At 42.6% G+C, this 27,661-nt stretch overlaps 1 protein-coding gene across 2 annotated transcripts in view; it reads left to right on the forward strand.

Annotated features, from left to right (window-relative positions):
* WFIKKN2 (WAP, follistatin/kazal, immunoglobulin, kunitz and netrin domain containing 2) overlaps nt 1–27,661 on the forward strand; it is a 252,096-nt gene that overhangs the window by 58,362 nt on the left and 166,073 nt on the right. Inside the window, exon 1 of one of the 2 annotated variants that reach the window (XM_069654910.1) lies at nt 5,310–6,019. The exons of the other annotated variant lie outside the window; for it this stretch is intronic. The gene's annotated coding sequence lies outside the window, so the exon portion shown is untranslated. Of the gene's footprint in view, nt 1–5,309; nt 6,020–27,661 lie in introns of those variants that run through there. 2 annotated transcript variants of the gene reach the window in all.

Consider the following 27,661-nt stretch of genomic DNA (forward strand, 5'->3'; position numbering starts at 1 on the left):
GAGTGGATGAAGCAGGTATGGCGTCTTGATTGATTAGGGTCAAATGCAACTACTGGGAAGGTGTAAGCAGCGTGCAGCTTTAGTTATCAAATGTCTTTGAGAGAGACACAACACAACGTTGCCTGCCCTAGAAGCAGTACTCACCCCAATGTAAGAAGATGTTGCCGGGCTGCATGCTGACCATTGCCAAACTGCACAAATGTGCCTACACTCCGGTGCATGCGTGCTTCGTGCTGGGGACGGGATTAAGTAGGATTTACACAGACAAGGCTAGTAAAGCCGAGCCGAGTGCTCCCTGGCAGATTAGCTGTTGACCAATTTGTGGGTTTTCAGGTTTACTGTGTGGATCCTCGGGAAGGTTCAATTGATCCCACACATCGAGACAAAAGTAACAAGAATGCTGCACAACTGCGTCTACATTCTGACGCACTCCCGTTCCCGAAATAGATTTATGCATGTTGTTTGAAATACTAACATAGCTACTCAGCCCTAGGGGCATAATCACATGATAGGGTTTGTTGTAATTCAAGTTTGCATTGAATTACAAGCAGCAGATTCAGGGATAAACTAACATTACATACCATAAGTGCCAAGGACAAGTATGCTCGTCCTTTTTGCATAGACTTGCATGATAGCCTGGCACTTAAGGGTTCAAAGCCTAGCGTGATAGTGTGGAGAACAATCTGGTATTTTAGACTTGTTACTGCAGATTGTAAGGTTCAAAGGGCAAAAGGCATTTCTGCACAAGGGAACACTGAATTGATCTGAATGAAATGCTCAAGATTAGTAGAGGAAATGGTAAGACTGGATCTATGCCTTATGTGCGCAAAGGTCAGAAGATGTTAGTTCCTATCTGTGGTATTTGCTCGAAAGACAGGACAGGACTTGAGGGAGAAGTGGAAAATTACAAAAATGTCATGTGGGGATAGGGGCAAGTGATGCAAGCATTATAAGCAGAAAGGCACAAGCTAATAATATGGAAAATGTATAGTGGGTGTGACAAGAGAAAAGAGATTAAATACAGCTGTAGACAAGGACAGTCATTTGTTTTCTCAGGCTGATTAGATTTTTTGGTTAGATTCCATTTGGGTGTAGTGCTGATTAAGTCAACTTTTATTGGGGCCAGTGAACTAATGTTGAGGGGATATAGGTGAGGCCCACCCGACTGCAAGATCGGTTCCTAATCCCTGGTCCTGACTCCTACGGTATTATTTGTGGAGATTTGAGTGCATTTCCGGGAGCGAAAGAGAATCAGCATTATCGCAAAGGTGTGGAGAACCTGTGTTGTGCCCTTGCGAGAGCAGCCCATGGTTAGAAGCATGTGGGGGCTGTCCTGGGCCCACTTCAGTAACAAAGGAACTGAAAAGCATCCAATGTTCCAGTGAATTTTGAGGTGATTTTGCAAGGTATAGGTAGCATTGTACTATAATTGATTAGTAAATAATGTCATTTTGACAATGAAGCAGCATTTTTGTCAACTATCTAGTACGATAAACTTGCTCCTCCAGAAAAATGTACTTGCAATGAAGAACCTCTTTGTTGTCAACAAGGCACGCAAGGTGGCTCACTAATCCGTTTTCCTGGCTATGACCTTGGGTGACTGAAAAACTAATGGTTGCCAGAGGAAATATTGTAAACGTTTCTTTTGTTTTAATCTGAAATGAACCAGTGTTTTTTGTACTCTATGAGCAAACAATGCAGTGTTATTCAACATTGCTTCATATTATTGAGTGTTGAAAATTGACAATACATGTTTGCATGACCTTCTTGTTTCTTTGAAGTAGTAAATGTTTAATAATGTATTTCCATGCTTAGCAAAAGGGTTTGAGACTGTTAATAATAATAATAATAATAATAATTTGGCATTTATATAGCGCTACGAACCCTCAGGTATCTGAGCGCTGCTTATTATTTCCCACGGTGTGTGGTGCTCATTTATCGACCTCGGAAGGATGAAAGGCTGAGTTTGGCCCCGCGGGGATTCGAACCTGCGTTAGCAGACTCTGCACCGATGTCAAAGCTAGTGCTCTACTGGCTGTGCCACTTGACCAGCTCACTGCTCATTTTTCTGCATGGTAAACATATACATTATAGATGTGCAGGTAACACAGGAATGGGCTTTGCTTCATTGTACATTATAAATACATGATGTAAGGGTGTTTTTGTATTCCCAAGTTGTTTATGTGCATGTTTTTTGTATGACAATTTGAATGAATTTAAAAGGAAGATGGTATCAAGTCTGAATGTTGATTGGTGGGAGTCCTAAAATAGGGAGGTAAACAAGCACATCCTCCAACAGTAGATTATGTCTGCAAAAGGGTATGATTGAAACCATTAGGCACCTTCTGATTGAGTGTAGTATTTTCAGCGATAGAAAGGTAGCTCCTTTTTAGGATTGTTGTAGACTCTGGCTCTGTAGAAAATCATGAAGTGTTTGGGTGTGGTGTTTGAAAGGGCTAGATATTTCTTGTGTGTGCTCATTTCTCAAATATTCTGATTGTTAACAATGTCTAATAATTTGAAATTTACTATGGTTTGTATGGTCAATATCTATTTTAATTGTGATAGTGTTTATAATGTACTTTTTGTTATTCTCTTTGTAATACATTAGTATGGAAGGCTTTCTGAGAAACTGACATACATCTAAATTAAATGAATATATATTTGCTAGGAAATGTGTGATACAATTTGAAAAGAAGCACTGGGTTGTTGGGTTGGTCGATTCAGCCTCCAGTGCCTTTGGTTTCCAGAACATCTGGGCCTGTAAACCTTTATCAAGAGAATGGAGTCATAGCATTTCTTTAAAACATGTTCAATTAAAACCTTACTTTTAACAGCTGCACAATTCTGATGGTAATAGTACATGATGAGATAAAGAGTTCAAGGGGTATATCTTAGCTTGCATGTGAATGTCGTTTTTAAGATCTACATTTGCGTGCTAAACCTCAACACTAATGAAATTTGGAATGAGTTAAATTTAGAAAACCATAAATACTGAGTACCACAATTTATTGGAATATCATGTACCTTTTGAATATCTTTTTAATGCGCCTTCAGGGAATTTTAGTAAACTGCTCACACAGAATAATTGTTGGATTTGGTTTTGAAGGCCTCAAAGCTGAAACTATTGTCATTAGCACAAGAGCTTCAAATATGGGCTTTGAATTGGGGTCTGTAATGCTTTTCCAATGGAGATATATTTGAGGCGGAATACACAGTGGTAAACCCTCCTATTCCCTGCCCCTATCCAGTTGAAGTGTACCCTTCAACTGCATTGATTTCTAAGTACCTCCCCGTCCTACCTGTGGGGAGTCTGAGGTTTTGACAATCCTGTGATGGTCTTCATTCAGCCCTATTGTTGTCTCTCCATTTAAGTGTGCATGGTGTTGTTGTTAATGAAAACGGGTACAGCGTTTGACTACTATAATAGCCTTTGGAGGAGCTAGGTTTCTTGGTTCAGTTTATGGCAGTTTTTAAGTTTCTTTTCAAACCTGCCCGACAGCTGTCATTAGAATATGAGGAAGCACTAGCAGAAGTCAGTAAGCAAGACAGATTTCTGAGAGTGGAGCGGTCTAGCATTTTTGACCTTTTTGCTTACAATAGTGACCTTTGCTGAACAAGTGCTGCATTTGTGTTTCTGAATCAGAAACTGGCACGTTTAAATATGGGGTGTCCATTGAGCCACTTCTCCTTGAGTTTGATTAAATGCAACAGCACTATTGTTTCGTCTACCACCCTTCATGTAGCAGAGGAGTAGATTGATATGAGACATTTGTTGTTATTCTTAAGAAGTTTGCGGTGGATTATGGACCCAGTTGGGATTTATGATTATCACTGGTCCTGATGGTTCTGAGATCTACTCCCACTTTCACCACCCAAATATCCCATTTTGAACTCATGACTGGTAGAAAAATGGCATGACCTCAGAATTTGTTATAGCAAACTCGGGAGCAGATGTTAATTAACGTCCGACAACAAAAGAATGTGTTAAAAATCATTAGAAACACCGTAAACATGCATTCTCCTTTTCCCAACCAAATCTGGATTAGTCTGCTGTAAATACGAATGCATACCATGACCCTAAAACCTCAAAATAGAAATCTTAAATAGGTGACCAAATCGATCTCTATAGCTTTTAAAGGAAGAAATCTGAGAAGCATAAGTCTCTACCTTCTTAGAAAGAAGCCTATGAAATTATAGACAATATAGCTCCAGTTGCCTAAAAACTAAAAGTATCGAAAAGGGGATGAGACAGAGGAATACTGGGTACATATTAACCAGCAGAAGATCTATCATCCCAGTTCAAGAATGAGACAAACGGAGGAATCATCTGAAACCATAGTTGAGATGACCCCTGAATAAAAATAGAATCTGTGTTAGAAGGTAAAGTAACAATATTTAGATAAAAGGGTGAATGCTTCTAAGGGATTGCTAAAATGGTTCTACATCGTTTCAACAACTTCTGTTTGGTCGATGTCATTTTGGGTGCCATTCTTTTGGCAACCAAGATCAACTAACTCCCTTTTTTAGTTTGGGAGATTAGGTGGCGCTGAAAGCACTACCTTTAAAGTCAAAACTATTGTCATTAACACAAGAGCTTCAAATATGGGCTTTGAATGAGGGTCTGTAATGCTTTTCCAATGGAGATATATTTGAAGAGGGATACACAATTGTAAACCCACCCATTCGCTGCCCTTATCCAATGTAATCCCTATGGCTAATCCCACCCATTCCTGCCCAGCTCGGAACTCTTTGATTTTGTGTGAGCTCTTCCATGGAGGCAGCCATCTTGGATGACTGTCTTTAAGGAAGCTCTCTGGAAACAAGCTGGCCATCTTTGAAACGGAAAGATACCATGCATCTTCCAAATAAAATGGTACATTGTTTAAAATAGGAAAAGTAATTTACATTTTGGGATCTTGTTTTGATTTTGCTTAAATATGAAAACAAGTTTGCCAATGGAATAAGATCTGTGCTACTTCAGAAAAAAACAGGTTTGGCCAAATAACCCATGCCGTTCTTCATTCATATAATGAAATCAATTTTGCAATTGTGTGTTTTATTTAGTAAATGGCTATCTGTTAAATTGGCTGGTGCTGAGCTGTCGGCGCATTTATACTTATCCAGAAGTAGCTCCGAAGTAGCTGTTCGCTGAAGGACTCTTTCTTCAATCACACTGGATCGTACTTTCACTTAACCCATCAAGGTGACTTGGCCCCGCCCCTTTTGTGGCACTACTTCAAGGAGACACCGCGCGCTTCAGAAGTAGCTCCGAAGTAGCTGTTCGTGGGAGGACTCTTTCTTCAATCACACTGGATCGTACTTTCACTTAACCCATCAAGGTGACTTGGCTCCGCCCCTTTTGTGACGCTACTTCAAGGAGACACCGCGCGCTTCAGAAGTAGCTCCGAAGTAGCTGTTCGCTGGAGGACTCTTTCTTCAATCACACTGGATCATACTTTCACTTAACCCATCAAGGTTACTTTGGACACTTATGGACTCACTAAACCTCTGTTACACATTTTATATATTTATAAGTGTTCCTTGAGAATTACAATACCTAAATATACCTTATTTGTATTTATCATAGGTGACTTGGCTCCGCCCCTTTTGTGACGCTACTTCAAGGAGACACCGCGCGCTCCAGCACGCGCACTCCAGAAGTAGCTCCGAAGTAGCTGTTCGCTGTTCGCAGCGGAACGGCGGCGACAGCCCTTCGGGAGATAGTTCCTTTTCTTTCTGGCGGTTTTGCAATATCTTGCAATACTTTTAATAAACATTGCTCCATACTGCCGTATACTGCTGTATACACTGTTGATCCCCATTTACGTTCTAAATAACTATGCAAGCTTAATTAGCTTTGATATCGCTGGCTTAATAATAATGTGCTATAGTTGCCGTTGTCAAAAATAGTAAAAGTAGAAAGCATTTTGCTTTTGTTTTGCATCAGCGCTTGGATTCTAACAGCCACTGTGTTTACTGGAGTGCTATCGATCTGCCTTTCAAAGTACGACGAACGGTGAGTACCGTCTTCATCTCATGAAAATAACAGAAATTAGTTTGACGAGAGTGTACTGGCAATGTTAGCTGTTTTGTAACAGATGTGCGTTGACACGTGTTTAAACTGCTGGAGTATTCAGTAGCAATAATTAATATTACTGCGATTTACTGATGCCACGTCAAGACTAGAATGAGTGCACTGTTATTGTTATATCGTGATCTGCTGTTTGCAATATGACAGTATAGCTGCTATTAACGAGTGATTTGCTACCTGGCCACTAATTGGTGTGTCATAGCAATCTAGGGATACCATCTGGTCGAGATGGCTGATCATACCCGCGAACTTGAATTACACGAAACATTGAGAAACAGACGAATCTGTATTCCCAAAGTTATCTCGCGTGTACCAGTTCAGGAAAACTTTTAACGGATTACTTTGACAAAAATGTCTCGTCGCAGCTACAGGATAAAATCTTTATTCCGCCTATGACTATGTTGAGTGAAGCACAGTGTGCGTCTACGGACGCACTGGTATGTGAACTATCTAGTGAGTTGGGTTGTGTGAGCTCTAAGTTATTGAATGATATTTTGGGAGGCTCTATTTCAACTAACAAAGCTCCCAACCCGAAAGAACACAATGAGATGTGTCCTACTATGATAATGCACAATGTCACTAACAAAGTAACTGCTTCACCTAATCTTGGCATACAGGATGAGGCTGTTCCTTTGATAACAAGTGTCATTGACTTACCCATTTCCAAACTTGAAGAAATGGAAATAGAATATCTAGGACAAGATCTTGAAACGTCCATTAGAGAGCCTACTATCACTCCACTCTATTTTATTCCACCATCTAAGCTGCAGGTATTGGCGGACATTAAGGAAGGTGTCTTCCTTCCTTCAAACATGCCAAAAGGTATTCACAATCCGATTACTGACCCTGTGCTGAACACACAGTCATTATTCACATTTCAATCAACGGGCAAGTTTGTTGATCAGGGCACAGAACCACCAACAAAAAATGTGATTACTGATCATGGGCCCATGTTGCCTGATGTTGACTTTGATGCAAGTATGTCCTCCGATGAGAAATTTGATGCATTAGAAAATCTTCTTACCAGTCTACTGACTAAATGCAATCAACTAGAATCTAAAATTGATGTTCAATCCTTGCTTATTCATGCAAGTCTTAGAAGAAGTTGTAGCTCCTGTAGTATGCCACGATCTGTGCCCCAATCAAATAACCTGCCTGTCATGAAATGTGTGGCAAACACAGACATACCAGCACCACAAGGCAAATATAAGAGGAAAAAATGCATATTTCAGGCATTTATGTATCAGAAGAAAGTTGCAAATAGTCGTGGCAAAAGTCATGCTCGTTGGCGGTCTCCCTCTGATCATTATGTTGACCCCATTGTAACTATTGATAACTCCCATCAGGAAAAAAACAAATTAGCAACTAACAGTAAAAAGGGCTCCCCTAAGGTTTAAAAAAAAACAAAAGATAAAAAATCTAAAAAAAATAAACTAGTTGAGGCAGTAGCAGCCACTCCCTTAGAAGACCGACAAACGAAACTGCCAAAAGAATGGCTGAAAAAGAAAAAACTAAAAATAATCTTCAGAAAACTGGTTTGCCTATTGTTATTGAACATGTGCCGGGAACCAATATAGGATGCCCTTTTATGGCAGCTCTTCAATTAACCCAAATTGCATCTGTTATATCGCATGTTCCGCTGAACAGAGCTGTAATCTTGAAATTATTCCATGAGATTGTCCCACTTCGGGTTGTTACATCTAATGATATCAAGCTGGTCGATCAAATTGAGTTAAATAATCATTACTCATCGAATGTATGTTTCAAAAATGACGCAACCCTGACTTATGTGCTCGGCTTTGAGGAGAATTTGCTAAAACTGGGATATATTGCCCAGCCTGTCGAGATTCCGACTATTAAACGTTTAACAGCTATGTCAGGCAGCTATGATACTCAAGCCGCCAGGAAACGGGATCTAACCTTTGATAGTGCAGCATTAATCTCAGACAAGGATAACACAAGAGCTTGTGATAAAATGGTGCCAGCCCTGCCAATAACTAAGGAATCTTTGTCTACTGAGTCCATCCCTGAAGGATATTGGCAATGGCTGCCTCTATCCTTTAAGGACCATTTCCCTGGGACATGTGAATGACAAAGGTCACAGGAACTGCTCTACTTGTGGAATACGAGGGGGTTTAACCACATGTTCGATGCGGATGGTCTTTTGGCCAACATTGATATCTTTCATGTGGTTGCTCTTCAGAAAACGTGGATAACAGCCGAAATCCAAATAGATAATCGTATGACTGTCCATGAAGTAGCCACGAAAGGCCTGCTTGGCCGCCCAAAGGGGGGTCTCCTTATATCGGTAAAGCGCCCATGGACAATTGAAAAACTTCCTCAATCTTCTCCGAACGTACTAATAGCCAAAATTATAAAGGGGGAAATATCTATTATTATTGTCAACATCTACGATCCACCATAGATGTCATTAACTTTAGAAATCACCAGAGTTATTGATGTTATTCTAAAAAGGTATTCCAATAAACTCCCGGTATTACTTGTTGGTGAATTTAATGCCAAGATTGATGAGCTCCTTCAAGTTGAGCAATTGGTAGATGCCATAATAAAATCTAATCCCATTAAAAAAGGCTCAAACCATCAAGGAAAAAAGTGGCATAGTCTGCTACAAGCACACAATATGACACGCCTAAATGGCACTACTAAGAGTGACCATAATATAGCCCCTACGAGAGTAGAAGGTGCACGAGCAACAACCATAGATTACATATTTACCAACGCTCTTGGTTTGCCATTTGTAAATGATATGGGAGTTGTAGGTCGCGAGGAAAGGGACCATCTGCCCCTATGTCTTCTCATTGACACTCTGAAGACGAACCTTACACCTTCATTACATGCAAATAATGGCCAGATATTGCTAAACGAAGGCCAGAATCGTATTCTAATAAAACCCCATAATTTTGAACAAGCTAAAACAATGGCTCGAAAACTGTTACCGGTTTTTATTCAAACATATACATCAGGACTATACTCTGACGACCAACTAATTAGCCAATTTTCTACAGTTATGACGAATATACAAAGCACTACATTAAAGCTTTGAGATTACAAATCTGTCATTGAGAGAGATAACATATCAAGACCTATCCGTAAGGACAATGACAGAATTATTCAAAATGAGAAAAAGAAACTACGCTGTAATATAAAAACATTGGTTCAATCAAAAAAGGAGGAGATGACGTCAATCTCTATATCATCTCAGATTCGAGCCTTAAAGAAAACCTATCAACACTGGCTAAAAACTCATAAGTTAAACCTAGAGATAAATCTCTGGAAAAAGATTGCTAGGTTATCATTGATGGGTGATGGAAATGCGATATGGCATCTTATAGCCAAAAATAAAAAAAGAGACTTCGCCATAAATTGCATCAGTGAAGAACAATGGGCTAATCATATTGCCTCGACGATAGGAAGGAATGATATTGTTGCCGAAGCTATACCGATCCCAGAATCACCTTGGGACTGTTTGGCCTCAGTTGTAGACATTATTGCCATAATAGAACATTTTAAATCATCCCGTGCGGCGGGCCCTGATGGTATATCTGATCTAGTGATCAAAAGTGATCCCCCATTATGGGGAGCGGCCTTGCACATATTATATAAACATATCGGTATCTCTGGTAAACTACCACCGTCCTAGAAATCAAGCAATATCTTGACGGTACATAAGAAGGGTGCTTGGGATAATCCCTCTAATTTAAGAATGCTTGCAATGTTAGATTCTGCATCCAAAGTTTTCACCAGGGTTCTGTTGTATGAACTAAATTCTTGGATTAATTCGAACAAGATCCTTTCACTCAACCAGATTGGTTTTCGCCCAAAATCAAGTACATTACATAACCTTACTATCTTAAGTTCTGCTATCGAACACTCTTGGGAGCAGCGGAACCTTGATGTTTATTGTGCTTTTATTGATTTCTCTGCTGCGTTTGACACGATATGCAGGAATCAGTTATGGCGCAAATTGACGGAATGGGAGATTCCGAGTGGCTTGTTGCGTATGTTGATGTTATTACATGCCGATACATCGGTTAGTGTTCGTCTTAATGCCTTAGGAAAACTATCAAAATCTATGCCCTCTAAACGTGGTGTTAAACAGGGATGTATGGTTGCGGCAACACTTTTTAACCTATATTTGGCTGACATGATCGTCTCCTTTAACATTCATGCTGCTAATCCCATTAAAATAAGGAATGTGACTGTGGGATGGCTAGCATACGCAGATGATCTTTTACTTCTTGACTACACTCCAGTGGGGTTACAACTTATGCTAAATGCACTTGTCAAATATGCGTATAACAATGGTCTCATAATCAACAATCAAAAAAGCAAAATTATGGTTTTCACCAAGAAGTTAAGACCAAAGCATTTTAATTGGCATTTACATGATGTGACAATTGAACAAGTATCTTCTTATAAATATCTAGGGATTGTCATTGATGAGAATATGAAATGGGACTTACAATTGGCAGAAATAAAATTGAAATGTGAGGCCTCCACCAACATACTAAGTGCATTCATTGGCAGAAATAACGGATATAGCGCAGCGGCTGTTGTGTCTATATATAAATCAAAAATAACGGCAATAATCTCTTACGCAATAGTGATTTGGGGTCACAAATTCAAAACTGCACTCATTCGGCTTGAAGCCAAATTACTAAGGCGTCTATTCCGTTTACCCAAAAATATAAGCATTCAATACCTGTATCTTGAATTTGACTGAAAGGGAATATAGAATGTGTATCTATCACAATGTGTGATGCTCTTTCAATGTTTGACTAAGGCTTCTATTGACACAATAATTGTTCCTTATATACATGCTTTCTTATCTTTAGATGCCATTAAACCAGTAGGTATAATTGGTATATTAAAGTGTACTCATAGCCAGTGGCTTAATGATGATAGCTATCCATATATTGAAGGTAACATTAAACTATGGCTCAAAAAGAAATTGGCAATAACAGCTTTCCACCATAATATGACACATCCCGAATCATTTGAAATCTGCTACAGAATATTGTCTATATAGACGAGTAAGAGTAGTTTCTCCAAGATATATGTTGGCTTACCCAAACCCAAGGTTATTTCGGGTTTATCTCCATTTGAAATGTAATACTTCCGTAGCCTTATCACCCAAAAGATGGCTGAACAAAATTGAATACAATCACAAATACTGTAGATTATGCGGCAATCTGTTGGAAGACATTTTGATGCATCTTTTAACCATATGCGAAAGCTTAAATTGTCTTCGTCTGCAATATCTTTATACATTTGACATGCATGCTTACTTCATTTCAGGAACACAATAAGATTCTTGGAACAACGTGCATGTGAGCTTGCACGCTGGGTAAAACTAGTACCTTCAGCTTTGAGTTGGCATCAAGCGTTCCGTGGCATTTCACTTTGTTTCAAAGCAGGAAAACCGGCTTGTTACCAGGATCATATTATGATGTTCTGGCGTTTGAGCAAAAAACACTTAGTATGCTGGGGATTGTAGTTTTCCCTTTTACCCGAATCCAGGAATGGAACATGTTGGGTTATAGGACAACACCAGACCAATTGTTGTGGTAGATACTAAGATAATACCATATATAATATAGGCATTTGTGTGCTTACATAGACATTAGATTTACATATCAAGTAGGCCCTATTTATTGTGGATAACAATTGTGGTCTTTGCTTTACAAAATGTGTGCTCTCCATTCATCCTTTGTCATTATTGTACATTTGCACTTTGATTATATAACTGTTCTGTACTGTACTGTATTTGCACTTTGTAATCACCTGACAGGCAATAGGCATGGGACACTTTATTAGACACTCACCACTTTTTGTGAGGGTTTTTATTAGATTGTTTGTAACCTGTCCTTTGGATGTATTAAAGATATAACAATGTTTTTTGAACATATGATGTAGGGTTTTACATTGCCCGGTTGAATAAGTCATGCGCATTGTGTTCCCATAGATCTGGTGGAATCAAACAAGTGGTACACTTCCAACACCATAGTAATTGCAAATACCAAACCTTTTAGAGACAGGAAGCTCTTTTCATGTTGACATTCCAAACCAGTTCCTTCCCCTCCCTGCCCAAAACACCTCTTCATGGGAACTCTTCGAGCTCACTTTATTCAAGCCTTACCATCAAACATTGCACTCGAAGTCCCTGCCAGCGTTTTTTCACGCAGCCTTCAAAAAGCTAATGACATAATTGGAGTTGAAACACTGCTACTGGTGCAATAAAAATGCCTAAACCAGGTTTTGCTTCAGCATCTCGATTTATAAGCACTCTCCCTGTCCTTCACTGAAGTCCTGTTAAAAACAAGCATTGGCAAAGCCAACAGTTGTGGCTTGTGTACAAGTATTAGGCACATAAAAGCCAAAACTGTTGGCATAGCCAATGCGTGTTTCTTTCATGGCTTGTCTCCCCTTTGCCTCCCAACCCGGCACCTATCCTTTCTCCACCCTCTACCACCACTTAGTACCCCATAATCCAAGAATACACATGTGTACGTGTGTGTGTGTGTGTGTACGCCATACCACTACAATCACAGTGTTATAATTTAGAAAATAAATAGGTAAAATAGAGCGTAGAAGCAGAAACATCCTCTGTATACATTCCTGATGCTAAACTAGCCATTTTACCCCCTCTCTTAGTGAAATGACATGAAATAGGTGCTAGCTTAGTGAAAAGATTCCAGATACAAAAGGTGGATTAACAACCCCATTCCCCCAAAGAAAAGCTATAAACCTAGAGTATGTCATTGGACAGTAAAAAGTACCTAAAGAGGAAAAGTAGAAATAAAGAGGATTGCATGAAGAAAATGTATCCAGGAATACATTTTCCTTTTTGTATTTAAAAAAAGAATGTTATTGAACATTTTAATAAAGACTGAATCCCCTGACCATGACATCTTCCTTTCTGGAAACTAAGAACAGGTGGGGAGAGGGGTTTGTCATGCCTATTTAAATATGTATGAAGCATTTCCCTAAACAAGGTGTATTTGAAATTTTGAAATATATATATATATATATGTATATATATATATATCTTTTTCGCACTATTTGAATCAGGCAGGATAAGTAGCACTCTTCACTTCTCCAGTGTAGACAAAGTCCGGACACAAAGTTCGAGTTGAAATAGTAATTTTTATTAGTGCCTTACAAACAGCACAATCAAGTTAAAAAGCCATCAAAGTTTGCCTCTCCCAAAGTGCAAAGAATATTGTGCGCGTAGGGAACGTTAATGCGTTTCGCGGCTTTTCCTCGCCGCTTGTTCACAACAATGCGTCCCCAACAAACCAAAGAGTTTTAAAACAAAGGTGTAGAGCGAACAGCGACCATTACCGCCGAAACAGATGAGGGACTCCATTAGCAAATACACCCCTTTTGGCATAGACTCAAGGCGGACATCTTAAACTTGTTAAGATTACTGTAATGCTCCGGTTTCACTTATATATCAGTGTCTGTTAGTGTGACTCTCAGGTCCCCGTCAGTTGACTATTTATCTGGTCAACAATGGGGGGGTAGAGAGGGATAGAAAGTAAAATGTATTTATTCCACTTAATGTTCGCCTTGATCTACCGCCGTTAATGGGTGTCTGTCAATGGAGCCCCTTAGTGCCGAGGATATGCCTTGCATCTGTTTCCTGCGCATCCTATTGGGCTCGAACGGCTGGCACCTGGAACCTATAGTGAACGTACATATCGTTCACAAGACATCAAAATGAGGGAAACCTAATTACCCCCATTTGAGCGCATAGATGCTTACCCAGCTCCAAAGTGTAATCCAATGATGGTCAGAAAATGGAATGCAATTTCGCATTGGCATATCTGTTCCGTCCCAGATCACATCATCGATTACATCGGATGGCCTGCTGTACATACTGTGTGTCGCCCGCCCTCAGCGGTGCAAATCACTGTCTAATGGCCATAGTGCCAATACATTCACCACTTTAGGGCACACAATCAATCAATAAAGTGCAATGATCACTTCCCCATGTTAAATGCACAGGAGCGCACTACTTCTGTGCAGCACTTTCTTTTGAATATATTGTACAAGCAGCATAATACAATGCATCCATCTTGCTAAAGTGCAACAGTCATTATAAAGTGCATGGTGCAAAAGAAATTTATACCGCTAAAATGTAAACATTACTGTAAAGTGCATAGTACATAACACCGTAATCTGGGACTTTGCTCATTTGGACCAGGTGCCTGACCTCTTGACTCCCCAATTTCCTAACTCGGCATCTGTTTTCACACGCTCTACACCACTTATTAAAATCAAACTCTGGTTTAAAAACAACAATCAATTATCATATATATGTGAGCATATCAATAAACAAACAATCACCAATTAGATAAAATCCTGTACAAAAAAATTTAAAACCATGTTAACATAAGTACAGACAAAGTTAAAAGGAGGAGAGATCGTAACATATCCTCCTTTTAGTCGTAATCCATGGAAAATGAGCATCTTTCAGTATTTACAAACTGGACAGTTCCAAGACTCCAACTAACCTTTGTCTATCTTGTTTGGAAAGTTGTCTGGACACATTATATATATTATAGGATGTAACTTAATATTAAATATAACACATTTTTCCCAAGAAGATTGCCCGATATAAAGAGAGATGGTTTGTGTAGCCTAGTGTATGGCACAGCTATACACATTGTACTTTAGTATTCTACGAGATGATCAAATGTCTAATACATTATATAGGTTCAGTTAACCCTTTTGATATAACCTGCACTTAATGAAACTGTCATTACCAGCATGAATTACACAGAATCATTTTCCTAGTTGCAGGTAACTTTAAAATGGTTGATTTAACTGAGCTCTAGTTAAACCTGAGATGGGTTTATCCAGGGCTGGGCTCTCAAGTCAAGAAGTGCAGCGGACAGATCTCTGTAAAAACATACCTACCCATTAATCAGTGACTAACCAAATAACAGAGATAAATACGCAACAGACGAGTATAAAATGCCTAGTTTTAAAATGGAATGAACAATATTGCTAAATGCGGGGTACATGTTACAATTACGTAAAATCAGTGGTCCTGTAGGTTTTATGAGGAGCGTAAGGACAGCCTTCAGGATGCATGGCCTGCTTAAAATGCCTACTTCAGAACAACAGATGTACATATAAATCCCTGTACCACAGTTTAAGAAGAGCAATGATGGTTGTTCCAGCATTTGTGTGCATCATGAAAAGTACCCTATTGAATAGTCTTCTTTAGCATAGTATTTAGCCCTGAATAGATGTATTGAATGGGCTTCTTCATCCAGAATGATGGCCAGAACACTATTCTTTCATTGGAGGATGTGGGTTTGATGGAGAATATAGCATGCTTGTACTGGTGGGAGATGTCAGAGAAGTGGGCATTGGTGGTAGTGGGGTCTTTTAGCCAGGCAGCTTCTGCTGCCCTCCTTCTTGTGCGGATGGCACGAATGTCGGTTGTGAACCATGTCTTGTGAGGACTGCTGTTTTTCGCTTTACGAGCTTTAAGAGGGTCTAGAGAGTCAATTGCATTCTCTAATAATGAATTGTAGTGATTAAAAGGGGTGGCGGTATCGTGAGGGAGGGGGCAATTGAGAAGGATGATGAGTCGTGTACTGGTGAGGTTGTGAAAGGTGCAGGCAAAGGTGGGAGGTAGAGGCGTGCTGGTTGTAGCTCTTTTACTTGGTATGGGGATGGAGAAGGAGATGACGTGGTGGTCTGACCATGGACATGGTAGATTGGAAGTGATGGAGATGATGCAGTTATGGTCCAGGAGCCAGTCCAGTGTGCGGCCACGTGTGTGTGCCGGCTTAAGGATACGTTGGGTGCAGCCCAGGGCAGTGGTGGGTTTAGCAAGGGCTAAAACCTCTGTATCCGTGGTGTCATTGAAGCCTAGGTTGATGTTGCACAAGATAACATGTTGGGTAGCGGGCTTAAGGTTGGTGGCTATGAGTTAGGTATGGTCACTTTCCAATGTTACACACGGTCCTGGCAGACAACAGAATAGGTGGATGTTGAGGTGATAGTTGAATTGGGAGAGCAGGTAAGTTTGGCTGAGATGGATTCAAAGTGGGGGAGTTGAGTAGTGGTGAAGGCGTACTGCAGAATGTCATCTTTGTAAATGAAGGTGACTGTCACCTTGTCTGAGGGGTCTTTCACTGAGGAGTATTGCATAGCCTGAAGGGACAGCGATGGTTAGGGAGGGACCAGATGATGGGGTGAGCAGAGTTTCTGTGATAGTCAGGATGTTGAGGCTTTCTGAGATAATAAGGTTGAATATGTCTGATGCGTGGGACACCATGGATCTGGCATTGATGAGGATGCAGCAGAAGGGTTGAATCTGCAGCGAATAGAGGGATTTGGGAGTGGTATTGGGTAGAGTAGCTGGGAAGGTGCCTGCTTGCGTGGGTGGGCTTTGGCTAGAGTGGGGGTAAGGGTCATATCAGTGCGATGATTGAGATTAGTGTTGCGTGAAAGGATGGCCGGCGGGAGAGCTGAGAGAGGGCAAGGGGGTGTCTGAGTACACACCCATATTCTTGCACTCACAAAACTCTGGGTTTTCAATTTTGTCCACAGCTCAGCTGGCAACCCATTAGAGGCCAGTCTTTTCTGAATTAATAGGATCTATTGCCACCTCAAGTTCTTTCAGAGACCATTTTGCCCCTAGTTTGTTTCTCTGGGATGAAGAAAGCATAGGAAGCCTGATATCTCTCACAAATCTCCCAAATAACAGATTTGAGCTTTCTCTTTCCTCCGTGTACAGTTTTTCAAAATAAGAATTGACTTCTGCAATCTCATCAAGGGAGTCGCATTTGGTCCCATCATTTCAGACAATTAATGCAACATATCTGCTTTCTTCTTCCTCCGTTGCCAAGATTTGAGTAGCTTTGTTCCCGTATTCATCAAACCAAATCTCCCGGAGCACCCCCATCCCAAGCTTCATCAAATAGTTTTAGTCTGAGAGCTTCCCTAGACCTCTCAAACTCCCGCAATACCTCGGGTTCTCCATCAATGAAGTAGGCGTGTCTTAAAGAAATAGTGGATTGCTCCAGTTTGCTCACCCTGACAGTCGATCCCACTACTTTGCTTAAACGAAGCTAATAGCATCCACTCTTAAAACAGCCTTATATGCCTACAATATAGTGATTTTACTGAAGTTATATTAATCATAAAGTACTAATCAGAATCCTGAGATTAAAACAACTTGCTTATCTTGAAGATTTACCCTGTCCAGGCAACAAATTATCTGTGTCGTAGGATAAATACTTGCTAGTACCAGTAACATTGGAGAGTGGCCAGAGTCTCCCTGTGGCATGAAGCCAACTTCTTTAACCCTGTATTTACACAAATGAGGATAGAAAAAACAATCTAGAAAAAAGGGTGTGCCCAACAGAAATAAGAACCACTTCTTACCCATATGGGCCTCCTGCCAGATGTCTTTCCATCCCAAAGAGTGCGAGCGGAGAATAGCTTAGTACTTCTTCTGTGGCCCTGCTCTCTAGGCTGTGCTCTACCAAACCGTTGATTCACCATCTCATTGAAATCCTCTACAATTAAAAGAGATCACATAGCATGCTGAACTACCAGCTGTGGTGACTCAGCAAGGAAGGTGATAGACAAAGGAGGAGAATATATGTTTAAAAATGACATTCTAGTTTGCCCCTCTCGCCAGCCACCAATATGTATCTGCCAGACTTGTCGGAAAGAACTTTCAGGGTGTGAATGGTGTGACGAATCCCCAGATGTTGTCACTTTCCCCCAAAGGGAGCCCCTTCCCAAGAGGCCAGGGAGGTGAGGCTGCTACCCAACAGTCCCCCTGGGGGTGGTGCACAGCAGGAGGATCTCAGGGGGAGAGACTCAGCATCTGGGGACAGAGGCAGACATCTGGGCAGAACGTGGTATCATCACCTCACACCATCACCACTCACAACCCCACACACTGTACAACCCAATACAATAACTAATGTCCCAGTGTATATGTGTAGGCCTATTGGTCTAACAACTACTGGGACAATGAAGAATCCAGGCTACCCAAGAGACTCAGAGGCAATAACGACTGAGACAAGGAGGAGGTATGGAACTATGAAGAATGTCACTAGGAACCAGCATGAGCATTCTAGTTGTCCACGAAAGCACATTGAAGCAACTGAGATAAACAGCGGCAACAGACTAAACGCATTGTTAAGCCATCCCTGGAGGAGCTGCAAGCAGAAAAGCAGTTTGGCGCGGAGCATGAAGAGACGGCAGAGCAGGACGCCGTCAAAAGGACTGAAGCGTTTCTAATGAGTCTGATACCGAAGGAGTCCTCCAGAAGCTGTGAAGCAGAGGTCCGGACCCACGAAGAAATCGGATTGCGTGCTTGAGCACAGATGCACAGTCAGCGAGGGGCTAGAGGCTGTGGAGCCACCACAGTGCATCAAAAAGTGAGAGAAGCCATGGAAGGAGAGAAAACCCAGAAGGAAGAGCCTGGGACCGACCGGAGTATGCCCGCAGAGACCCTAAAGGCACTTGGGCTGCCGGGATGGTTGATGGGGGTACAACAGAGTCAAGGAAGACTCAGAAGACAGAGACAGAAAGTCAAGACCCACAGAGCAGAGGCAAAAAGGGAACCCCTGGGTAAAGACGAACAAATATAAAGACAGAATATTGTGGAAAAGGGGAGGAACTCCCAAAGAGGAGACAGTGCATAACCCAATAACCGAACAACTTAAAAGAGAGAGTCAAAAGGATTTTGTAAATCATCCTTTTCGTCACAGTACTTGGCAGGTTAGTGAAACAAGTCTGTACAGCGACCTAAGAGGGGGACAAGAGAAATTTGTAAATCACAGTTGTCATCACAGTACATGGCAGGATAGTGAACCAGGTCTGCTCAATGAGCTGAAGAGAGGAATACAGATCTGATTCCCACAATCTCAAAAGGAGAGAGAGAGTGACTCTCTCCCTCGTGCCTGTACTTGGCAAACCAGAAAACCAAGTGGGCTATACTGGGGAAACCTGGGCCAAGGATCCTTTTTGTATATGAACTGTTGAGAAAGAAGGAAAAAAGTGAAACAAGGATCATGAGGCGAAGGGAGTAATTCCCCCTGAGTATCACTGAAAGTAAAGTGACTGTGGAAACCAAGATACCAGGAGAAGGGAGCCATTCTCCTGGAAATTCTACAACCACGGGGAAAAAGCCAAGAAGCCTGGGGAAGGGAGCCATTCCCCCAGGTTGAAGAAAAGCCACAATCAAGAGAAGAAAGTCATTCTCTTGACAATTGAGAGAACTGAATACAGAACCTTGAGGACAAGGGAGTCATCCCCCCGGGCAAGGCAAGTACTGTGTTGGGAACAAGTGATCCAGGGAAAGGGAGTCATTTCCCCTTGAGTGTAGAAATGGTAAACCTTCTGATAGAGTGCTATAGGATTGACAGTCCTTTGTTTGTGAAGTCATTCCTCCTGGTAAAGAACTTGTAACCATAACTGTGCCACCCAGTCCATGAGAAGGGAATCATTACCCTGGACCAACAACATTGACGTAACCTTCTAATTTAAGGTATAAGTGTAAGGGGCAGAGTTTGAGATTTTGACACAGGACGGTGGACTATTTAGTTTACAAGAACATTCTGATAGATCCCTTTAGCATTTCAGTTGAGGCAAAGTTAGGTGCTCTCTTTATTTTCTTGGTGAATATACGTATATAACAACCACTGTGTCACCTGTGTGTCCGTCTCCTCCATCTGCACCATTACAATAGGCAATGACTTGGTAATCATGATTGTCACCCCCTCAATCCCGTTGTAAAATGTAATTGATATACAGTATTGTACTGGGATCATCATAATAAATGTCAATTTGCTCCCATCAAATGATTTTCCTGAAATAGGATCAACCCTTGTTTGTGCCTGCGGGGGAATTGCAGCAACACATTCCAAGTGATAGGAGAAACTGTGTGACACCCTATAGGCACTACCTCTATCCAATCACCAACTGTAACATAAGCCTGTACCTGCCAGCGCCCCTGCTCTTTCAAGGAAAACCAACCGACAATACATAAGGTGAATCCCATCCTAATTCTCACCTTCCTCACTTCAGACAGTGAAGCATCTTTCACCTAAAGACCTCCCTAAAGGTTCAACTTGCTGCTAGTCGGTAATTCACAACTAGGATACCCTGTCTCATGTCAACTGCACCACAAACCCTCAGAGCTTCCATTTTAGGAGTAAACAAACAACCAAAATGGCCCTATTCCACAGTTATTAAGAGTATGGTAGAGCTTCAGACAAATCAGTCATTGTCCATAATTAGCAAGCCCAATTAATTCTGTTAGAAACCTGAGACCATTCTCCCAGTAGGACCTTGAGAATCCCTTATTCAGGTGGCCAATTCCTGAGGGTGGTCCAGTGGGGGAGGATCACCTGGTTAGGGGAACCCAGGGGTAGGCTTGGGGGAATACCCCAGGTGAGACGCGGTATTGTGCCAGAGAAGGAGAGAAGGTATCTGAGGCTTTCACAGGTGCTATTGCATCTGCCTCCCTTCCTCCTGTCAGATCTCTCCAGCCCAGATCCAAGAACCCCTCTATACGCAATCAATCCACTAAGGTTACAAACCCAATTACACCCAAAAACCATAACTCCCAGAATACTTGTTTCACCAGTCTCCCTTTCGAATATTCCCTATCCTTCTTTTTTCTGTTTCTCTGATTATCATTTTCCGCATTTCCAACCTGATCCGACAAAACACTACGATTCCCCCAATCCCCTTTGTACATGTCACGACCCCAGCTATTCCTGCTTAACCTGCAAACTGTACCAATCCTGTCCTTCCAATTGTCATTTTCCAACATACTATGACAGAACACTACTGTTCCCACCATCCCCTATGTTCTGTTCTTCATCCCGGTCATTCTCGTCCCTTACAGAAACCTTCCTTATCCCGTCCCGTAGGATACTCTGCCACTCCAACACCCCCCCTTTTCCGATACGAAAACTTTTTCACACCCAAGACAATGGACTGATGTAAAACCTGTTTACCTGACATGTCCCAACCCGAGGGTCAGGCAAAGTCAGGCAGTTGAATCAAATCACACACACCTGATGGCCCTTCCTTTTCCCCACAGGGACAAAAGGTGGAGCAGGAGAGTGCCATACGAGAAAGGCGAGTACAGCAGACAACACATGGAGACGGCGACCACACAGCAGTTTAAAAGAAGTAGGAAGGCGGCAGGAATCGAGAGGGTGGTGATGAGATAATGGACCTTGCCCTTTTCATCCCAGGCCCGTGCAACCTTCGTGGAAGAGAGCCTAAGGCCGCGAACAATAGCACAAGTGTCCTGCAGCAGATGTCAACGGTACATGGGGCAAATCTATGCCGATAAGCAGGAGCATGGGAAGATCCTGCGCCCGTTGTACCGACCTTGACTCCAGAAAGGCAACAACCAAGTGGCTCGACACAGCCGGTGAGTCGAGGGGAAAACCAATAAGAACCGGGCTGTGATGAGTGAGGCCATGGGAGAGCCAGCGAAATAGGTCAAAGTGGTCATACAGAGGGTCGAGCAAAATCTCTGTACAATTGAAAGACTTTGATCTACAAGCAATATGTAAGCAAGGGAAGTAAATCTGGCATTAAGAGAAAGAAAGGCATGTGAATCCCGCATCGAAAGAAAACAAGGGAGGTAAATCCCATGGAACTTGAGAGTAAAGTAAAGAGGGGTCTGAGCCCGGCCGAGGGAGATCCAGGGGTGAAGCCATCACCCAATAATATAAAGAGAAGGGGGTTCTGAGCCCGACCGAGGGAGATCCACTGGTGGAGCTATCACCCAAAGTTAATTGATAAAGGAACTTTGATATATTTTGGAATTCGATTGAGAAGGGTCAGCACCCAGAAGAGGAGGGCTCAGGGGTGAAATTGTCACCCTACGTGAACCTGTGATAAGCAATTGACAAGTGTCAACTCCCAGAAGAGGGGGACCCAGGGGTGATCCCATTTCCCAGCAAACATTGGAAAAGAATTTTCATTTGTTAATGAAACGTTTGTTTTGTTGTTTGAACATATCAGGTCCTCGAAGGCAAGAGACTTTCAAGTGAAACGAGACTTGGCCATCGACGGCCCTGGTAACTGAAATCTCGAGTGTTAAAAGCTGAACTATCTTTTCGTGCCAGAAAAGCCAGAGAGTGTGCCCTGAGAGCTGCCAGAGGAACTGTTGTCTTGTGCTGGAGAAGCCAGAGACTGGACTGTGCTTCAAGCTCCCATCTTGTCCCGTGTCCAAAATGTGGGGAAGGGAGACCCAGGCTACTGCATCCTGACATATTATTCAAGAACTCTTCTTTGTTTTCTTGAGAACTATCCCACACCCCTTTTTGTATTAGTTGTGAGATTTGGCAGTAGGTTTCTTAGTATAGGCCCTTTTTGTTTTGACACAACGCCACTAGGACTGCCTTATTTTTCATTTGATGGTTGACGCTTGCTCCCATCTTAGACTTAGGTTTAGATTAGGTGTTTCTCGAGCCTTCATACCGAATTTGTTGTTCAATAAACACCCTTGAACTGTTATCACTTGTGTCTGTCTTACTTGTTATCACCATGAGTGTCTCACAATTGCCAGGTGAGGACAGACCACCCTCAGTTCGCTTCTGCTCCTATTGCACACACAGCCTCTCCATGAATAGCATTGCTACCTCCAGATCACTGAAGAAGATTTTGCGACCCTGGTGCGTGATCTTCAGCTTTGACAGGAACAGCATTGCATACGTGTAGACTTTCAATATCAGCTCCCTCTTCCCTTTGAGAAAATATTTGCTGGCAGCCTGCACTGCCGGACTGTTTGGAAAGGGTGATTTTCTAGCCCTTTATACTGCAATTCACAGCATTCCCTTGCTGTTCTGAGCGTCAGATCATAATTCCTTATAATACAGGAATCTGTAGAAAACATGCTGCGCGTAGGCCCCTGTGGCAACCTAAGCCTCAATGTAGGGTGGGCCCTCTCAATCAGGTATTGATTGGAGAATGGGGAATATCGAAAGAGCTAAACTAGGACATTTACAATAAAAATCTGAAAGGACCGCCCAATCTGAGTATTATCAGGAGCACCATCACTCGACGGTTGTTTCTTCTCGAGCCACCCTCTAAATCTTTGTTCTTCATTATGATTCTGTCCAGCTTCTCTTGCAGTTTATGAATGGCTTCAGTAGTCTTGGTTATGCCCATTATCAAGATCATCCATACAGCACTGCACCTCATCCACTCTAGTTGTGACTTTTCCAACTTAGCATAAGCCAGGCCAATTTTCACTAAGATTGTGTCATCTACCTTTCACTGAGATTGTGTCATCGACAAGCCCTTAGCGAGATATCCCAGTTTCTGTTGCTTCAATTTCTTGTTTGGTTGCATTCCAAAGCTCCCAGATAATGTGGTCCTGTGGTGCCTCTTGACAGAAGAAAATATTACTTTAAAGAAAGACAATCTTCACTTTATAATAGCACATTTAACCATTTTAAAGTTCCATGGTTTATTAGACAATAAGTTTAGGTTTTCGTTTTAATAGTATATTAAACCGGCTTGCATATTTTCTCCTTGATTATGTATTACATGCAGCATATCCTAAAGGGAATGTCTGGAAGTTGCCATAAACCTATGCTACCTTCATGGCTGCACATTTAGTTAAATGGTGACAGCGTGATAACTTACCTCAGCCTCCCTCTCCCCCCATGCTCCACCCCGCTTTGGGCCTCACCCTAACATAAAAGTGCAGTTCTGAACACAAACACTCCAGCACATGCTCAGAGCAAAACATATACAAAGATTATTGATGGTGAACAGTGGGTGCTCTCGCTGAGCCTTGCACATTTTCTGAAATTTACATCAGTCTTGATGTATGCAGTTCTATGGTTGGGAGTGCACACACAACTCTCTGCCATCAAGAAAGAACATGTCTCACAGCTCACCACTCTGTTATCATGAAAGACTCCTTTGCCACCCTCTATTTACGCATGGTAACTTTATATCCTTTAGTAAATGTAACTAGCCCACCAGGTTTGATCATAAATATTTGTTCAAAGTAAAAAATCTGCATCTCATAAGTCGTGTCCCCTTTCCTCCATCCTGTATAGGTGTCCCCGTACGTGGACAGTAGTGGCACCTTTTGACAGCGACAAAATCTGCTTCCCCTTTACATTTTGCTATAGCATGCGCGGCCGGGGACATGAGAACTAGCCCAGCCCTTTAGTGCCTCTCCTCAATCCCTTTTTCTACACAAACAGGAACGGACCTAGCAGTGACGGTGCACGCAATTTGTTCGCTATTCCACAGCTCCACCAAGTCTTTTCCTTTTCCTTTCCTCACCAGCCTCCGGTTCTTCACCTCCCCCTGGACATGCTGGTCAGGGCAGGCATTACCAGGTGCACCTCATGTGACCGCTCCTTCCTGGCATCAGAGCCCCATGCTCTGCCTGAAGTGCCTGGGAGTCGATAACCGGTGGGATTCATGCACAGCTTGGTGGTCTTTGCCAGGTCGCCATCTGGACACATTAAGACCTTTGTGAGCAAGTCTTCCAGATTGCAGGAAAAGGTAAGTCATTTATTTGCAAAAGTAACCCAGCAGGGGGACTCCTTTCCTGGTAGTTGCTCGGTTGGGAGGGATCAAACAGATACTACTGGTGTCAAGCCTGAGGCTCCTAGAGCTACCGCGCTAGCTCTGTGGGATCCATTTGTCCTTCTGTAAAAGCTGTGCTACCACATGCACGTGTGACAGGCCTAAAGGCTCTTTATCCGGGCATAAGGCTGGGGGGGGGGCATGCTACTAGTCATTCAACTGAGGGTGAAAAGCCTACCGGAGTATCCTCCAAGCTCCGCTCTAACTTGGCAATAACTGCCCAAAGCCCACAGAGGCCTACCACTAAGGACACTGCGGCAGACTCCAGTTCCCTGCGCATTCATGACATACTCATGCAAGCACACAAAATGGTGGCTAATAATGGCACAGGCAGCTCAGACACAGAGGGCCAGTTGGGCACCTTGTGCTCTTCATCACCTTCAGATTGGGTGACACAGGCTCGGAGGGAGCTGTCATCACCTTACACCTATGGTGGTCCTTCAGTGCCCAGAGAAGGTTGCTCTCCTCAGAGTCCCAAGAGATGTCACACATTCTTAAGGGGCTTAGTAAAGAGGTTATTCCTCAAATGCTACCTCAATATCCTGTAGTTCCTGTGCCTCCTAAGGTGCGCAACAGCCTCGGTTACTGGCTTCAATTCAGGTGTCTCTATTGCTGCCGGTACCTCTGCAGCCTCTCCTCCTCTATTGCCCCACCGCCTCCTTCTCCTTCTCCCCCTCCACCACCACCACCACCACTGCTGCTGCTGCTGCCTTTACCAGCCCTGGTGCAAGACCCCATAGCAGATACGTTTAATACAGGCAGGTCATACAGTGGCTAGGATTCGGTGCAAGGTCCTAGTTCTACAAATACAGACAATGATGTAGATGACGAAGGGGAGATTTCAGCCCCAGCCAAATCATTCCATGATTGCTTCAAGGGGATCCTAAACCAGAACAAGCTGAACAGGAACCTGATGTACTGTCAGAATATTTTATGTTTACGAGCATCTAATAGATCTTGCCTTCCTCTACAAAAGGATGTGACCATGTTGGCCAAAAAGTGTGTCAAAACCTGCACTCCAGCACACAAACCAATAAGCGATTGGAGAAATGCTTTAGACAGTTGGAGTGTGACACAGTGTTGCTTACAGCCCACCCACAACCACACTGCTCTGTAGTTGTGGTGGCTGCGCTCAATTCAAAACCCTACAGTTCATCCGCAGCATCATCCTATTTAAATTGTTTGGCTACAGAGGGCAAACTCTTAGAAGCAATTGTAAGGAAGGTGCACCACAAATCCGGACTGCACCTAAGACAAGCCAACGCATATGCAATGTTAGCGGCGGCAAAGGAGGTAGATTGGTGATTTTTGTGCTATGGATTTTGTACTATGAGTATTTTATTTTTAGCCGTAATGTCTTGCTATTTCTCCGGTCTCTGGGAAATGGGTGCTCTGACTCTTTTCTAATCTTGAACAACCTCAAAGCAAGTGAATAATTATCTATTTTCTTTCCACTTTGCTGCAAATACAGGCCTTTCCTTCCCACTCCAATTTTCAGAACAGCCGGCCAAGCCTTGCTCATCCCCTCCCCTCTACTCCAGGAGTACAGGGCAGGAAGCCACCATTCCCCCTCCGAAAGCCATCCAGCACACAACAGCATGCCTCATCACTATACTAAGATAATTTAAGCGTGGGGGAATGGCTGGCTGACAACCAAGATGGCCACAGCCAAAGGCTGCTCTGTGTCTGCCCGGAAGGCAAATGTTAATGTAAGTTACTAACCGGAATGCTGACCCAAGAGGGAATGGCCCGTGCCTGCAGTGATGTCCTGCTTGATCTGAAGATTTAGTGTGAGTTGGGTCTGGAGCAGGGGGTTGGTATCCATAGAGGGATGGGTGCTAGTTTCTATGCGGACTTGCCTGGTGAACCTGCAAAGCCCCTGTTTGCTGCCTAGCCTGTAGCAGAGTAATGCCCGGAAGGTCTCCTTCCCCACTTGCTCACCAGTGACCTCTCACAATTGCTGCCAGGTAGTGGGTGTGGACGCTGCTTCCTGTGGTCCAGGCCGCGTGAGAGTGAATAACCACTGGCACCCTGTTCCTTTATTGGGGTGCAGCACATGAAGGGGAACCTTGTGTGCCCAGCTGAGCTTGAAATGGAGGTCCTCCGTGGACTACTGCTACTCTGGTGTAGTGTTATTTCGTTTCAATTTCATTCCATCATTTGTATACCGCCTTTCACCATAGTTACGGTCCCAACGTGCTACTTTAGGTAGAACGCCCGCAGAGGGACCGAAGTATCAGAAAGCTATGTGATGCTAGGATGCGTGTGCGCCTAATCACCATTTAAGGTTATGAGTGCTTGGCCGAGTCCCTGCTAGCCACCCATGTCTAATTGGGGCAGAGGGGAGATCAGCCTATAGAAGGAAAGCAGGTCTGCCTGTGGTGATTGAGCTCCAAATAGGCCCCCTGAATTGAGGGTTTACTGACAGAATGAGACCGGCCTGACTGGGTCCCCTCGCTGTTCCTCCAAGATAAGAAGGTGCATCTTAAAAGTGAAATTAAAGGAATCCCCTATATATTGTCCAATTTGTTCAGGGTGGAATCTTGGAAGGTAAGAGGACTGGGAATGCAGGAGGACTATTTTAAAACAGGGACAAAGATAGTAAAATCCAAATGCTCTGTGTTCCTCATATATCAAATACAAAGGGTGATGTGGTTTAAGGTTTCAAACTTCTAACAAAATTGGAGGAACCCATATGGAGGATTATACCGGGTGCAATATCTAACTCAAAATGAACAAGTCCCCTCTTGATTAATGTAGCCCCTCTAGAATCTAAAAATTAACATAATAAGCAATATTGTTTAAAAATACAATTTATTTTTGAAATAATATATATGCATTTGTTATGTATCTGCACACATACCCTTGAGGCATCTAAAACAGTTTATAGTTTAACTAGTGATATCCAAAACCCATGAC

Source organism: Ambystoma mexicanum, chromosome 3q (genome assembly GCF_040938575.1).
Source record: "Ambystoma mexicanum isolate Mex_15411 chromosome 3q, UKY_AmexF1_1, whole genome shotgun sequence".
Classification (NCBI taxonomy): Eukaryota; Metazoa; Chordata; class Amphibia; order Caudata; family Ambystomatidae; genus Ambystoma; species Ambystoma mexicanum.